This window comes from Lissotriton vulgaris, chromosome 5 (assembly GCF_964263255.1).
Source record: "Lissotriton vulgaris chromosome 5, aLisVul1.2, whole genome shotgun sequence".
NCBI classification, from domain to species: Eukaryota; Metazoa; Chordata; class Amphibia; order Caudata; family Salamandridae; genus Lissotriton; species Lissotriton vulgaris.
Window position 1 is genome coordinate 1,316,440,116 of NC_141693.1, and position 15,338 is coordinate 1,316,455,453.

Here is a 15,338-nt window from a genome sequence, read left to right on the forward strand (position 1 = left end):
GAGAGAACAGTGGCCGGGGTCACCTCATCACTTATACAATAACTAATTTCTGCTCCGCATTTGACTTTAACGTCCGCTAGGAGCTTGTCAGGATTAACTTTGGCCCACTTGATTCTCGGTCCATTTGGACTTACTGCAGTGATATCCCGAATTGGTTTACTATAAGCTTGGGATTTGCAACCCCAGCCCAGTACTATCAAGGAAATACTGTTATGGTCGCTCACGGCCTGCTCGACTATCCATAGATTAGAATAGGCCATACCACAAGAAACAAGTATGTGATCAATATTAGAGTCCATTCCTTTAAAGGTTGGGCACTTAATGTTACCCCTTTTTTTAGTGCAGTCTAGTAATTCTAAATCCAATTTAGCGGCTAAACTGTTCAACGCTGTTCCATATGTGTCATGAGGAAAATGATTATGTATAATGTTACCTCTGCCGTCATGGTCAGACAAAATGCCGCAAATCCCCTTCTGGACATCTCTACAAGCCGGTAAATTAAAGTCTCCTGCCCAGAAAATAACCGGGGAGTCTTTATATTGTGCAAGGGTTTCATCTATTGCTCTTCCTATATCCTGTACTATAGATCCCCTGCTAGCATCGAAGATATTATTATAGAAGTTAACAATAACCAGGTCCTTGGCGTTATGATGCTCCAGGCTTAATAACTGTGCGTATGGCCCAACCTTGAGGCATCTTTCTATTTTAAATTCTGTTAGCCTGGTAGATATCAAAGTCAGCAGACCACCCTTTGCCCTACCTGCAGCGGAGTTCACTGCTTCTACACAAAAAGATGTGTAACCTTCGACATGGATTGGGTATCTACGCCATGTCTCTTGGAGACAAATTATATCGTACCCTTGTGTAGTAAAATCCTTCCAAAAAGGGGTAGTGAGTTTCCCATTTATACCCGCTATATTCCAAATAATGATATTAAGTCCTTCTTCCGTGTTATCATATGAAGGATGTTGTGAAAGTGATGTTATTAAATTATCGGGTAGACTGATGTCAGCTACTGGCGTGTTGTTGTGTTGTACCAGTGCTCCAACCTCCAGTGTATTATTATCTAGGGCCGCACCACATTGTCTACTACCTATACTATTAGAGGTGACCGCATTAGGGTCGGTTTCTATAATAGGTAGTAACAATGACTCTACTCGGTTAGTTATATCCGCCTGATCTTTAGGTCCCCTTATCGGTTTTCCGATGTTAGTGGTATGCTCTTGAATGATGTGATCCATGAGCCAGTCGTTATCCTCCATTGACCGAAAGAGCTGGTATCTGTTAGAAGTTGGAATGGAAAAACCATCTTGAAATTTTAGTTGGGCAAATGCAGTATAGGCATTAGTGTGGTAAGTAGCTCTGGGATAGTCATTTGTTTGTACATTACTATGTTTACCTGGCTGCTGTCCATAGAAAAATTCTAATGGGAAATGGAGTTGTATTATACTCCCATTTGGAAGGTGGCAGTGCATTCAGAATACAATCCCTTGCCCAATCTGGTGTTCTGTAATTGATGATCACACAGTCACCCTCAAATTTCTTTTCCAGGGGGCCCAACCAATCTACTCTCTGGGTCATAATGATCTGATTATCCCCATACATAGGGAACCCGCAGTACTTAGAAAGCCAGTGCAGAGTTTTATTTTTTAAGCATTTGACGGCTTTCAAATTGTGTGGGCTTCAAATTTGGAATATTAGCAAGGACAGCGACTTAAGAGCCACATTCTAGGGGTAAATTGATGACAGCAGGGATTGCATTTTGATTTCGGCCAGCAGACTCTGGTCTAGCTGCATTCTTAGGTACTAAATTACCTTGCTTATTGCGCTCTTGTAATACTGTCTGCCCTGTAACGTTAGTGGAATCATTAGAAGGTAATTTTTTGGGGATGGAGTCTGGGCGAATTGTCCCTGGCCTCTACGAGCAGTTTCTTTTTGGAGGCTTTCCTTGGGGGTAGGGTGATGGACAATTACCTGACTGGGTGCACTCGTACTATTCTTGCGCTACATATCCGGTATAATATCCCTATTTTGGGCTAGCATGAGGGCATCCAGATGGGCTGCTGTATTGGATTTCTCTATCTGGTTTCTAAGTTTATGTACCTCCCTAGCCATATTGTCAATTTTATCGTGGATGGGTTTCATTAACTCAATTAATTTACTATAGACATCCTCTGGATCTATAGTACTTGAGGGTGCCGGACTGGTGGGCTTTGACCTAGTTGTCACCATATTGCCTTGGTGGGGCTTGCTAATAACCGTATTCACTCTCGCATTTTTAGCATTTTTCGAGCCCCCTCTTTTTTGATTCTTTAGCTTTCCTATAACGGCAGGCACAACCGTGGTAACAGGGGTGTTATCTGAAACCAAAATGGGGGTCCTTGACATGCAAGAACTATTGTCTTCCGAGCCCACTTCTCGATCAGAACCTGGGGTGGCAACAGTGCTTACTCTCATAATAGGGCTTGGATTCATTATCTCATTCGATGCTGTACTTAACCCCAGTGAGAGACGTCTTTCCGTCCGATCAATTTCATCGACCAGGGCACTCACAGCTTTCACTAAATAGTTATCTATAGTGTTACTAGTATCCACCTGGATTGGCTGTATTCTCTTTCTCCCCATTTTAACAAGAGGACTTATAACAACAGTACAGAAACACACATAAGAAGGACCAACTCCCACTCGACTGGCTTACCACAAAGTCCACTAGGTTTGAATTATCCAAGTAAATGTTTATAAGTCCATCAGGCTGGGTAGGCAAAACTAAAAAGGGGGGGGCCCAGCCCAGCCTCGTCTTGCCCCGGACAGCCACAGACGGTCCCGCCCTTGTCCCGGGCTTCTCCCGGCGCTGCCCGCGCGCGATCCCGTGACGCGGGGGTTGAGCTCTCTTTTCAAGCGCCTCCGGGCGCGAAACCGGCAGTAGCGCAAGGGAGCCTGGGGAGTGTAGTTTCCCTCCTCTCGGCAGCCGCGATGTTAAGGTGCTGCGGCGGCGGGAGGGAGACTGCAGGAACCAGCGTTGGAAGCAGGGCAAAGATCAGGAAGCTGGTGAGTGGAGAAATGCCTCAGAAGTGACTTTGTCAGCGCCCGCTCCACCGGGGCTGAGCTCTCTTTTCAAGCACCTCCGGGCGCGAAACCGGCAGAAGCGCAAGGGAGCCTGGGGAGTGTAGTTTCCCTCCTCTTGGCAGCCGCGATTTTAAGGTGCTGCGGCGGCGGGAGGGAGACTGCAGGAACCAGCGTTGGAAGCAGGGCAAAGATCAGGAAGCTGGTGAGTGGAGAAATGCCCCAGAAGTGACTTTGTCAGCGCCCGCTCCACCGGGGCGGAGCTCTCTTTTCAAGCGCCTCCGGGCGCGAAACCGGCAGTAGCGCAAGGGAGCCTGGGGAGTGTAGTTTCCCTCCTCTCGGCAGCCGCGATGTTATGGTGCTGCGGCGGCGGAAGGGAGACTGCAGAAGCCAGCAGTGGAAGCAGGGCAAAGATCAGGAAGTTGGTGAGTGGAGAAATGCCCCAGAATTGACTTTGTCTAAGGGGATGGCGCTAAACAGGTAATGAAAAAACAAGTAGTGGCAATGGGTCAGGGATGACTAAAGCTATCCCATCCTGTACCGCCCTACATCATTTGGGATCCTTCACCCGAAGGAAGTGGAAGCATGTCCACTATGGATTAGGTAGATTGTAGCCTAATCTTCTTGAAGGATACAGGGATGTGATGAAGGAAAAGTAGTATCAGGGGGTAAACTGACTAGCAGTGCAAAGAAATTATTGAAAGTGCTATGTGCAAAAAATAGGTGAATGAATTAATATTGGGTTGCGGGAATGGAAAATGAATTTTAATAGGATCCTACCCACACCCAAGGATAAAAACAGTGCAAAGTAGTGTAACAAATAACTACTTAGATGTAATCGAGGTCGACATGTTTCTGCAGTGTAATAGGGTCAAAAGATCCCTTCCTGCTTCATCAGGACCTTAACAAGGAATGCTACTGCTGGTGTGTGAATTGTAGTGATTTAAAAATTGAAATCATATCACCTAAAAAGCGCCCATGGAGATGATCCGGATGGTCATGGAATCATATTGGACGAACAAACACACAAAGAATACACAGTTAATAACGATAGCTTGTAAGGAAAATCACATGTCTCGTGCGGAATTTATAATGCCAATTAGTATTGGTCAGCGGTTGCTTAATAATCAACCTATTAAGTCAAATCCATATGTTGATATGAAAAAACGGATAACACTGTATCCACTCACCCACTATATGGGGAATTCGCTCTCCACCTCACTCGGCTACAGCTCAGGTAGAAATGGAGCACCGCTCTATTGGAAGAAAAGAAAAGAAATACTGCAGAAAGAGGAAGAACTAAAGAGCTTTAGCTAGACACGCCCTGTCTCAGAAGGGTCATTAATTTTTAGAAGATGTGGCATTACATTCTGCAACATTCATATGCGCCTACCCAGCGTGGCTTAAAGTATAGGGAAGGTTTCATTTGTCGACTATTTTTTCACATACAATGCCAACATGAAACGTTTTTACATTACATTCACCTTCCTTCTACTGATATTATGAAGCGCGTGCTCTGAGCAGGTTGGCCGTGAGACAGACTACGCATATATTTAAGCTGCTGCGGGTGACACCGGGCGATTTCTGCGTTATATATACATGCATGGGAGTGAAGATTTGACTTCATATCCAGCCTTGATGAGTGCTTTCCACATCCACTAGATTACAATATTTCTATACAGATCAGCACTGATAATGGTCCTGAGGATGGTTTCATCAAATCATTATTAAGAAACCGAAACGTCGACAATACATCTCATCCCCCTCTTTGTTTTACTCAATGTGTTTTGGGATAGGTGTTTTTTAGGTTCTGTTGAGTCACTTAGCAATTTATTTATATGTGTACCCACAGTCCTAAAATCTTATTTGTTTATTTATCTGTATATGAAGTTGATTTAATGAACTATTTGATAAAAACCTTTTCGTATACACCTTGTGTCTTTGTTTATATGTTATATGTTGATAATATAAATTGATCAGTTTTGATTAATTCACCCCAAGGATGATCCATTGATCCTTTCTAGAATAATTTCAACTAACAAATATAGACTGAATAAGTCCCTTGAAGGCAATTTTACCCTTCTACCTTCTGAGACAGGGCTTGTCTAGCTAAAGCTCTTTAGTTCTTCCTCTTTCTGCAGTATTTCTTTTCTTTTCTTCCAATAGAGCGGTGCTCCATTTCTACCTGAGCTGTAGCCGGGTGAGGTGGAGAGCGAATTCCCCATATAGTGGGTGAGTGGATACAGTGTTATCCGTTTTTTCATATCAACATATGGATTTGACTTAATAGGTTGATTATTAAGCAACCGCTGACCAATACTAATTGGCATTATAAATTCCTCACGAGACATGTGTCTTTCCTTACAAGCTATCGTTATTAACTGTGTATTCTTTGTGTGTTTGTTCGTCCAATATGATTCCATGACCATCCGGATCATCTCCATGGGCGCTTTTCAGGTGATATGATTTCAATTTTTAAATCACTACAATTCACACACCAGCAGTAGCATTCCTTGTTAAGGTCCTGATGAAGCAGGAAGGGATCTTTTGACCCTATTACACTGCAGAAACATGTCGACCTCGATTACATCTAAGTAGTTATTTGTTACACTACTTTGCACTGTTTTTATCCTTGGGTGTGGGTAGGATCCTATTAAAATTCATTTTCCATTCCCGCAACCCAATATTAATTCATTCACCTATTTTTTGCACATAGCACTTTCAATAATTTCTTTGCACTGCTAGTCAGTTTACCCCCTGATACTACTTTTCCTTGATCACATCCCTGTATCCTTCAAGACGATTAGGCTACAATCTACCTAATCCATAGTGGACATGCTTCCACTTCCTTCGGGTGAAGGATCCCAAATGATGTAGGGCGGTACAGGATGGGTATCTGATGGGAACACAATTTTTCACCACGAATACCTTGGATTCCTTGATTGTATCCTGATATTAATACACAGTTTCTTTAGATAGCTTTAGTCATCCCTGACCCATTGCCACTACTTGTTTTTTCATTGTATGTAGGGATTGTAGCAATGCCAGGTCAATAAAAATTTCCCTTAAAACACCCCCCTTATTGTTTAACGCTAAACAGGTAAGTCAATTTAGGTAAAATTACAATTATTTTTTTTTAACAGCTCTTTTTATTAATAGATCGCACAGAAGGTGCAGCACTCCATACCCCGGAGGAACTGCGAACAAGCAAGTATAGCATAAACAGCGATCCATACACCACCTTAATGTACCATCTCTAGCCCCCCGCCCGCCTACCCCACCCTCTTGCCAACGCCCCCCCAGCCCGGATCCCCCCTGTCCCCCTGCACAATGTCGTGTCGTTCCCGCAAAAAAAACAGTTACAAAAGTGAAGCAGTGTTCAATAAATCGCCCCCATGGCTCCATCACACCAGCCCCTCGGCGTCTCGTAGCAGCGCTGGCGGTTCCAGCCATAGACCCCTGTAGTCCGCCCATCGTTTCCATATTTTGTAATGTTTCCTAGGGCAGACCCTGGCTTCAAAAATAGGCTGCTCCAACCCCATACAAAAATCAAGGCCCTTTTTCCACCCCACCACCTTGGGTGCCCGGGGGGTCTTTCCAAGCCTGAGCCACATCCCTCTTCGCAACGGTCAAACCCAGCAGGAGCAGCTGCCTTTTATATATATTGCCCCCTACCCCTTCCAGGACGTGAAGCAGCCCTAGTTTGAGAGTGCGAGGAAGGTCTCAGCCCAATACTTCGGAGAGGCAAGCCCACACCCCCATCCAAAACCTAGCCAAGTTACTACAACTCCACACCGTATGTAGGAGGGTGCCTACCTCACGACCGCATCTCAAGCATTCAGGGGATTCAATCAAACCAGCCTGCCACAATCTCTCTCTGGTGTAGTAAGCTCTATGTAAATACTTGAATTGGATGAAGCGCAGGCGCATGGCAATAGCCGCTCCTCTTGGGGCCTCGAGGGCTTCTCGCCAATCTTCTTCCTCTAGCGCCCCTACATCCCTTTCCCAGGAGTCCCGCAAGTTCTGTAATGAAGACAGCAATGTGTGACCAGTGTCTGGTAGATGCGGGAAATCTTTTTCTCTTTTAAATCGCCCATGAATGTTTTCGCCTCTATTGTGCTAAATTCTGGTAAGGAGTCCAGTCCCTCCAGGGTCGGTAGAATGGCATGACGAAATTGCAAATACCTAAAGAACTGTGTCCGGGGCATGCAAAACTCCTCGCTGAGCTCCTGAAAGGATTTAAGTGCAGTTCCCTTCCGAACGTGTCCCAGTGTTGAAATTCCAATAGAATCCCAGCCCCGAAAGCCCTGCAGGGACGCCAGCGCCGGCAGCCGCCCATTCTGCCAGAGCGGAGTCTCCTCAGTCAGCCTTCCCCACCAACCCATGCAATGTAACGCCTGTCGCCAAATCCTGAAGACCACCTGGGTAACCCTGGGTAACCCCTTCCTCAACCGTGCGGAGTATAAGATAGTGTGGATCGTGTCAGGGTCCATGAGGTACCTCTCAAGGGCATATGCCGGGTCCCCCCTATCCCCATACCATCATTCATTCAGAACTAGGAGGTGGGACGCCTGGTAGTATGACAGAATGTCCGACGTTGCCAGCCCTCCACAGTATGTGGACAAAGAACACGTGCGCAGGGCCACTCGTACAGCGCCTCCAACCCACAGGAACTGGCCCAGAGCCGAGTAAACCTGACAAAACCATTGCGACAAGATAGAGTATGGGTGATTCTGCAGCTGGTACAGCAGGCGCGGGAGGGCAATCATTTTGAATATAGCCGATCTGCTGTAAATAATTTGGGGCATACGGGACCAAGTTTTCATCTCCGTCCGGACTCTGTCCCAGACCGGGACAATGTTACGCTCCCAGGATATAATGGGCGACGCCGTCACAAACACACCCAAATACTTGAGTACCCCGTCGCCACCTGCAGTGTCGATGCCCACGAACCAAGCCCTGCTCGATCACCCAGCACCCAAAGGGTCGATTTACGCGGGGTTTAGATACAGTCCCGACACCTCACCGAATATTCTCATAATCTCCAAGACTCTTGGGCTCGACCTATGAAGCTCCGTGAGGAAGGATAGGACGTTGTCCACATACAGTGCGATTATGTCCGACGGTCCTGCATCCCACTCAAAGCCCCGTAGTTGTGCGTCGATCCGAACCCACACCGCCAGCGGCTCCATAGCAAGAGCAAACCGATACGGCGAGTTGGGGCACCCCTGCCGGGTGCCTTGCCCTATAGGGAAGGCTGCAGACATGGCACCTGCCATCCTCACAGAGGCTGTCAAATCCGTGTACAACAGCTTAAAGTATGACATAAAGTGTGGCCCGAAGTTGAGACGAGGAAGAAGTGCAAAGAGGTAAAGCCAGCTCAGGGAGTCAAAGGCCCTGTCGATGTCAGCCAGCAACACCGCCGCCTGAACCCCAGTACCCCCAATTAGCCTCCACCGCTACATGAGCGCATCTGATGTTGTGCCTTGTCGCCCTACCGGGCATAAACCCGGCCTGGTCTGGGTGGATCAGGTCAGTTATATAGGGGAGGAGCCGGTTCGCGAGCGCCTTGGCTAGTATCTTTGCCTCGATGTTAAGAAGAGAAATCGGTCTGTATGACTCGTGTCGTCCGAGTTCGCAAAATACTACAATTTCAGCGTGCCTCCAATCTGCCGGCAGGAGCCCGGTCTCCCTCGCCGTCTCCAGGGCTTTCTTATAGTGCAACCCTAACTGGAGATGGAATTTCTTGAAAAACTTGCTCGGAAACCCATTAGGCCCAGGGGCCTTACTGGTATTAAGCTCTCCTAAGGGCGTGCCCAGCTTCTCGGCCGATAGCGTAGTTCGAGGCACTCTCACACGTCCTCCGGTATTGCGCGTGGTGGGAGGTCTGCAATAAATCTATTGATATCCAGCAAAGAGAGACATTCCCGCGGGACGTACTGGGTCGCATAGTACTGGCGAAGCTGTCCGCCTGCTTCTGTGGGGCCGAGATCGAGGCTCCATGGTCATCCCTGAGACCCGGCAATGCCTGCGCCTGAAACGTGTTTTGGCAGAGTCTATGCAGCATTGTACTCGATTTGTCGCCCCATTGATAGATTCTGCTCCGTGTCGCCAGTCACACTTGTCGGGCCTCGTCGAGCAGCAAGGATGCATAAGACTGCTGTGCCAAGAGCCACTGCCCCACCTCCCTTCTATCTCGATCCACTCCACATTGGGTCTCAAGCAACTCCACAGCTGCCGCAGCCTTCACTAACTCCTCCTTACGCTTCCTACGAGCCGCAGCGGAGCGTGGGCTTGTGGGCCACCCAGAGCGTCACCAAATCCGTCACTGAGCCAACGTTATCCTCCCAATAATGAGCGATGGCCTCCCCATGTGAGTCTGGTATTCGTCTTGTTGCAGGTTACACGTTGATAGGCGCCATCAAAATGGCTGACTCCCTTTATCCAGTGTAACGTCTACCGTGACCAGTGAGTTATCGGATAGCCCCCGCGGCAAAATAGACGCCGAGTCGACTCTCCCTATCACTGCAGTAAGGACAAATATATAGTCAAGTCTAGAAAATTATTTATGGACCGCTGAAACATCGGTATACTCCCAACTATGTGTATGCAGTTAACGCCATGCATTAACCCAACCCATTCCCTGCACCATGTTTCCCAGCTTAGTGGGCGTGTCTGCAACTTGTCCACCTCCGGGTCGACAGCGATCCATTCGGCAATGCATAACATTGTTCCAATCGCCCCCAATCACAGCCAGTCCCTCCGGGATCTCTGCCCACACCGTGAATAACTTCTCGACCAATGGCCACTGCAATGGGGGTAGAGCGTACACACTCCCAACCACAATCGATTCCGCACCAATCATTCCTTTGATAAACACATATCTACCTTGTGGATCAACCCATTGTGTCGAGTGGACATAGGACAATCGACGGTGGACCAAAATGGCCACCCGTCGGGACCCCCTCACCAACCCAGCGTGGTACACCTGGTCATATCCGTATCTCTTCAGGCTAAGTGTTTTATTGCCTAACAATTGTGTCTCCTGCAAAAACAGAATGTCTGTTTTTTCCTTTTTCCCCAGTCTCAAAACGACACCCCTCTTAATCTTATCCAGCATCCCCCGCACATTCCAACTCAAAACTCGCAAGGAGGCCCTAGGGGTCATCGGTCCGGGACCTTCAACCACCATCCAAGCACAAACATATCACAGGGCCCAGTGACGGGCATGAAGGGCATGACCACAACGTCTGATGCCCGATGGAGCTACCTGGTTTTGCTATAGGTGAGAAGGGCCATGGATTCCCTCGTTGGTCGTCACCTACCCAGTCGGCCTTTAGACAGATTTAATTTCGTCTCTCCTTGTTGTCTCTTCCCATATCCTCCCTTTCTCACCTTCCCTGTCCCTCCGTTCTACGCTCCATTTATTTTCCCCTCCATGTTATTTAATATTTCTCATTGAGACCTAGCTATTTGGCCAACGCCCGGTGGAGCTACATGATAGCTATAGAGGAGATGGGTTTTGGGATTTCCCCCTCGACCGTTACCTACCCAGCCGGTCTCTGGACAGACTTTCCTTCGTCTTTCTGCCGTATCTCCCTCCCATCCTGTTTTTCTGCGATCCTCTTCCCTCGACACTTGAGACCGAACTACTTTGTCTGATGCCCGATGGAGCTACCTGGTTTAGCTATAGGGTAGATGAACCGTGGATTCCCTCCTTGGTTGTCACCTACAAAGTCGGTCTTTAGACAGACTTCCTCTCGTCTCTTCGGATGTCTCTTCCCTAATCCTCACATTCTCCCCTCACCTACCCGCCACTTCCTTTCTCTCTCCTTTGTCTCCTCTCCTAATGTATTGCTGATTGTCTGATGTAATGTTGTAATTGTTGATCTTTTTCTGTTACACTGTTAAACCACATTGTTGCACTTCCTTTCGTCCCTCCTGTCGTCTCCTCCCGCATCCTCCCTCTATTTATGTCTCTCCTTCTCCCCTCTCTCAAAGTATTGAGACAGAACTTTTTTGTCTGATGCCCGATGGAGCTTCCTGGTTTAGCTATAGGTGAGATGGGCCGTGGATTCCTCCTGGGTCCTCACCTACCCAGTCAGTCTTTAGTCGGTCTTTAGACAGACTTTCTTTTCGTCTCTCCTTATTGTCTCTTCCCTTATCCTCTCTTTCTCACATCCCCTGCCCCCTCCACTACTTTTCTCTCTCCTCTCTCACCTCTCCTAATTGTATTGCTTATTTTTCTGGGATTTATGGTGTAATTGTTGAACTTTTTCTATTATATTGTTAATTCTCATGTAAAGCGCTCTGATACCTCCGGGTCTAGCCAGCGCTATATAAAACTCTTTAAATAAATACATTTTAAAAAATGAGAACCGCAACAACATTGTGCAACACAACTCAACCCCCCTCCCCTCGCCCCACCCTCCACCCTCCCCAAAACTCCAGTCCCCACACCCCCCCACCCTCCCCAAAACTCCCCCCCCATACCTCAGTAACGTTGAAGTACCTGTCGCGGCATAAGTCGTCGCCGACCCCCAACGAGAAGCTGGAGAGCAACTATCCCAATGGATCCCCATGAACTACCTACCCAATCCCCAACCTACAGCCCCCCCTCAGAAATGAACTCTTCGGAACTCGGGGAATGCGTCCGCCTTCCACACCGCACTCCCCCACCCATGCATGTCCCATATCCACAAATCCATTGTCAACCACATTACTATGATGGTGCGTCCCAAAGTCTTTATCAGCTCTCAGTAGGACATCGCTTGACCTCTCAGGCCCCCAATGTGAACCAGTGCGCTAAGGTTCTAATCAGTACAAAGCAAGCCTTCACGGATCTGGCTGCGGAGCGTTGGGTGTATCTTCCGTCTCAGCCACTACCTCCTTGGAAGAAGAGCATCTCCGGGGACAGGATCTTCAGTTGCTCCTGCTCCGCGAGCGGCGGGAAGTCCGCGGCGGCGCCGCTGCCGAGGATGAATCTGAGTCTCAGCCCGGCGGGGTGTGTGCCCTGATTCTGACAGTCTCATCGGTCCAGGAGAAAACCTCTTCTGGAGTGTTGAAGAAGAGGGTGCGGGACTGATATTCCACTCGCAGGCAGGCAGGGTAGAGCAAGGCATATGAGATCTTAAGGTCTCGTAGGCGTGCCTTGGCCGCTGTAAAGGATTGCAGCTGTTACTGCACCAGCCTGGTATAGTCTGGGAAAATTAGGATTTTCTGATTGTCGCACATAAGGGGCTCCTTCACTCGCGCCTGCCGCAGGATAGTGTCCTCGTCATGATAGTTTAGCAGCCTGGCTATCACCGGTCGGGGGCGAGCACCGACAGGCGGCTTCTGGATAAGTGCTCTATGTGCCAGTTCAATTACGAAGTAGCGGGAGAGGGATTTCGGCGGGAGCCATCCCTCCAGCCACCGGGTCAGGAATGCCTCCATGTCGCCCTTCTCGCAGCCTTCTGGGAAGCCTACAAATCGCAGATTGTTCCGTCGAGCCCGCCCTTCCGCGTCCTCCACTCGGAGGGCAAGGCCCATCTGAATCCCTTCCATGCTGGCCACCTTATTCTTCAAGATTGCCACATCGTCTTCCACTCCTGAGATTCTGGTTTTAGCTTCAGTGATACGGGTCACGGCATTCCGCAAGTCCTGGCGCAGTAGTGTGACGTCCGCCCAACTGCCCCAATCTTCGCATCCAGCATATCCCTTGATTGTGTAATTGGTGCCATGAGAGCCGCATTGTCCGGCCCTGATGCTTGATGGCTTCCCGAGGCACCCGCTCCCCCACTCGGCCCGTGAACTTGTCTATGGGCCCCTGCTTCGAGGCCCCTCCGCCACTTCCGCCTCTGGTCATACTTGGTTGCAGCCGGGGTTCTCACTCTGGGGCCCACAGTGTGTGTCTCCTGACTCTCTATGCAAGACTACCAGAGGATGACCGCTCACCAACGCTTGTCAGCCGCACTACCAAAACTGCGTTCAGTAACTCTCTGCCCCGTGATGTTGTCCCGGTCAGCAGCCACTATCGCCCGCAGCGCCACAACTTCTTCACCCAGCGGTATGCGTAGGCACGGCTGCAGCTCAACGCCCACTCTAAGGATCGTATGGCCTCCCAAGCCGTCTGCTCCGCCCGCCCATGTAATCATGCTGAGCCTATCTCTGCGCCCCACGAAAGCTCGGCTCCAGGCCTGTGAGGATGAAACCACTTCTCGAGGCCCAGGGGCCTCACCACTGCCTCGGCTTTCCAGGCCTGGCCCATTTCAGCGACATCCACACCCGGTGCCAGCCTTCCCGCAGGCATCCGCCGTGGCCCGACTCGACTGCCGAATGGGAGGCGTCCCAGACCCACCACGGTAGCCCCAGAGTTCAGCGTTGGGGCCCCAGATGCAATCCCAGCCCAGTTCAGGGAATCTCCCACACCCCCGAGGGACCAGGGGGGTGTTTTTGGGTGACCCAGAGCAGGCAGCGCCAGCAGCCACGGATCCCACAGCTGCCGCCGACACTCCCGCCGTGGTCCGATATGACCGCTGGGGTCCTGCCGATCCCCCCACCACTTCTGCTGCTCCAATGGGCCGCCACCCAGCGCTCCTCAGGTAGGCTCACCTGCTGGGGGAACCTCCGTGATCCAGCCACGCCGCACGGAAGCTGCCTCCGTCTCCGGCAATCCAGTCGCCAAAATTCAGATCCCGGCTGCTCTGCGCCGCCCACCTCCGCTCGCCGCCAAACTATCGCTGCCGCCGGGACCTGCCAAACTCGAGGTCCCCGGCGCCTCGTCTCGGCGTAGGCCGCTCCACCTCCGGATGCATGTCACCGCCTTCCGCACCTCGGATCGAGCCCAAATTCGGTCGGGGCCCACCGGCCACCTTCTGCAGCTGGGCACCTCGTCTGGACACTTTTGGGTGAGGGAGAAGCAGGATATTTTGATGGACTGTGGAACGGCGGGGCGGAGCTCTTCTAAGCCGCGTCCACCATGTTGGCTACCTTGGCCACGCCCCCTAAAATGACCACTTTAACTAGGTTTACCCAACCATATATTGTAAGTGGTAAACTCCTCCACCTAAGAAAAAGATGGTTGATTTCCTTCTAAACTCTCCTCAGATTAATCAAGGGAATGTTCGCCAGGTCCTGCACTATAGTGATCCCCAGGTATTTAAATTCTATACTGCTGCTCCTCTCCCAGCCTTCAATCCCCCAACACATTATCTCGGTTTTGGAAGGGTTAACTACATACCCAGAGTACAGGCTAAACTCATTTAAGATATTTTCAACTTTAGGAAATACCTCTGTTGGGTTGCTTGTATAAACTAGCAGATCATCTGCATACAGAGCGAGTTTAATGCTAAATTCTTGAACTCGAAAAGGGGTGATTCGAGCATCGAGTCTAAGAACTTGAGCCAGGGGTTCAATATATATGTTAAACAACAGGGGTGAAATAGGACACCCCTGTCGTGTACCCCTCTGAATTTTAAACCTCTGTGTTAATATCCCATTAAGAAGAATAGTGGCTGAAGCACCTTCATAGCATTTAACTAAAGTTCTTATAAATAATGGGCTAAAGCCCATTGCTCTAAGGGTTTCCCAAAGGAAAATCCAACTGACGCAATCGAACGCCTTGGCTGCCTCGTATGCGGGCTCCGCCCGTGCTACTGCTAGGTCTATAAATCCTATTAATTGTAGGGTCTGTTCTTGTATATATTGTCCTGGAGTGAACCCCTTTTGATCTATACCTATTACCTGAAGTACAACCCTGACCAATCTCCCTGCTAAAATGCTAGTGAAGATCTTATAATCTGCATTTAGCAGGGAGATTGGTCTATAGGAATCTGCCTTGAGTGGGTCCTTTCCAGGTTTTAATATAAGCACGATTGTTGCTTCTTTCCAAGACGGAGGGATTCCCCCCTCTGAAATATAGATGTAATTGAACAGCTCATGTAATCTGGGTATGATTGTCTCATCCAAAATGTTATAGACTTCTCCTGGTAGAGCATCCGTCCCTGCAGCCTTATTGTCCTTAATCTTTTTAATGTGGAGCCTAATTTCTTCTTCGGTGATCGGCCTTTCTAACATCTCTTGGCAATCCTTAATCAGCACTGGTAGAGCTTTATTTTTTAACCACGCTTGAATAAGGTCAATATCTGGTACAACATCCTCTTTATGTAATTGGGAAAATAAAGAAAGAAGACACTGCTGCATATCTTCCTGATTACTTGAAGTTGCACCAGACTCATCGATATAACTTATTGATATTATTATTTGCTCTATTGACTTTTATCTTCCAGGCTAAG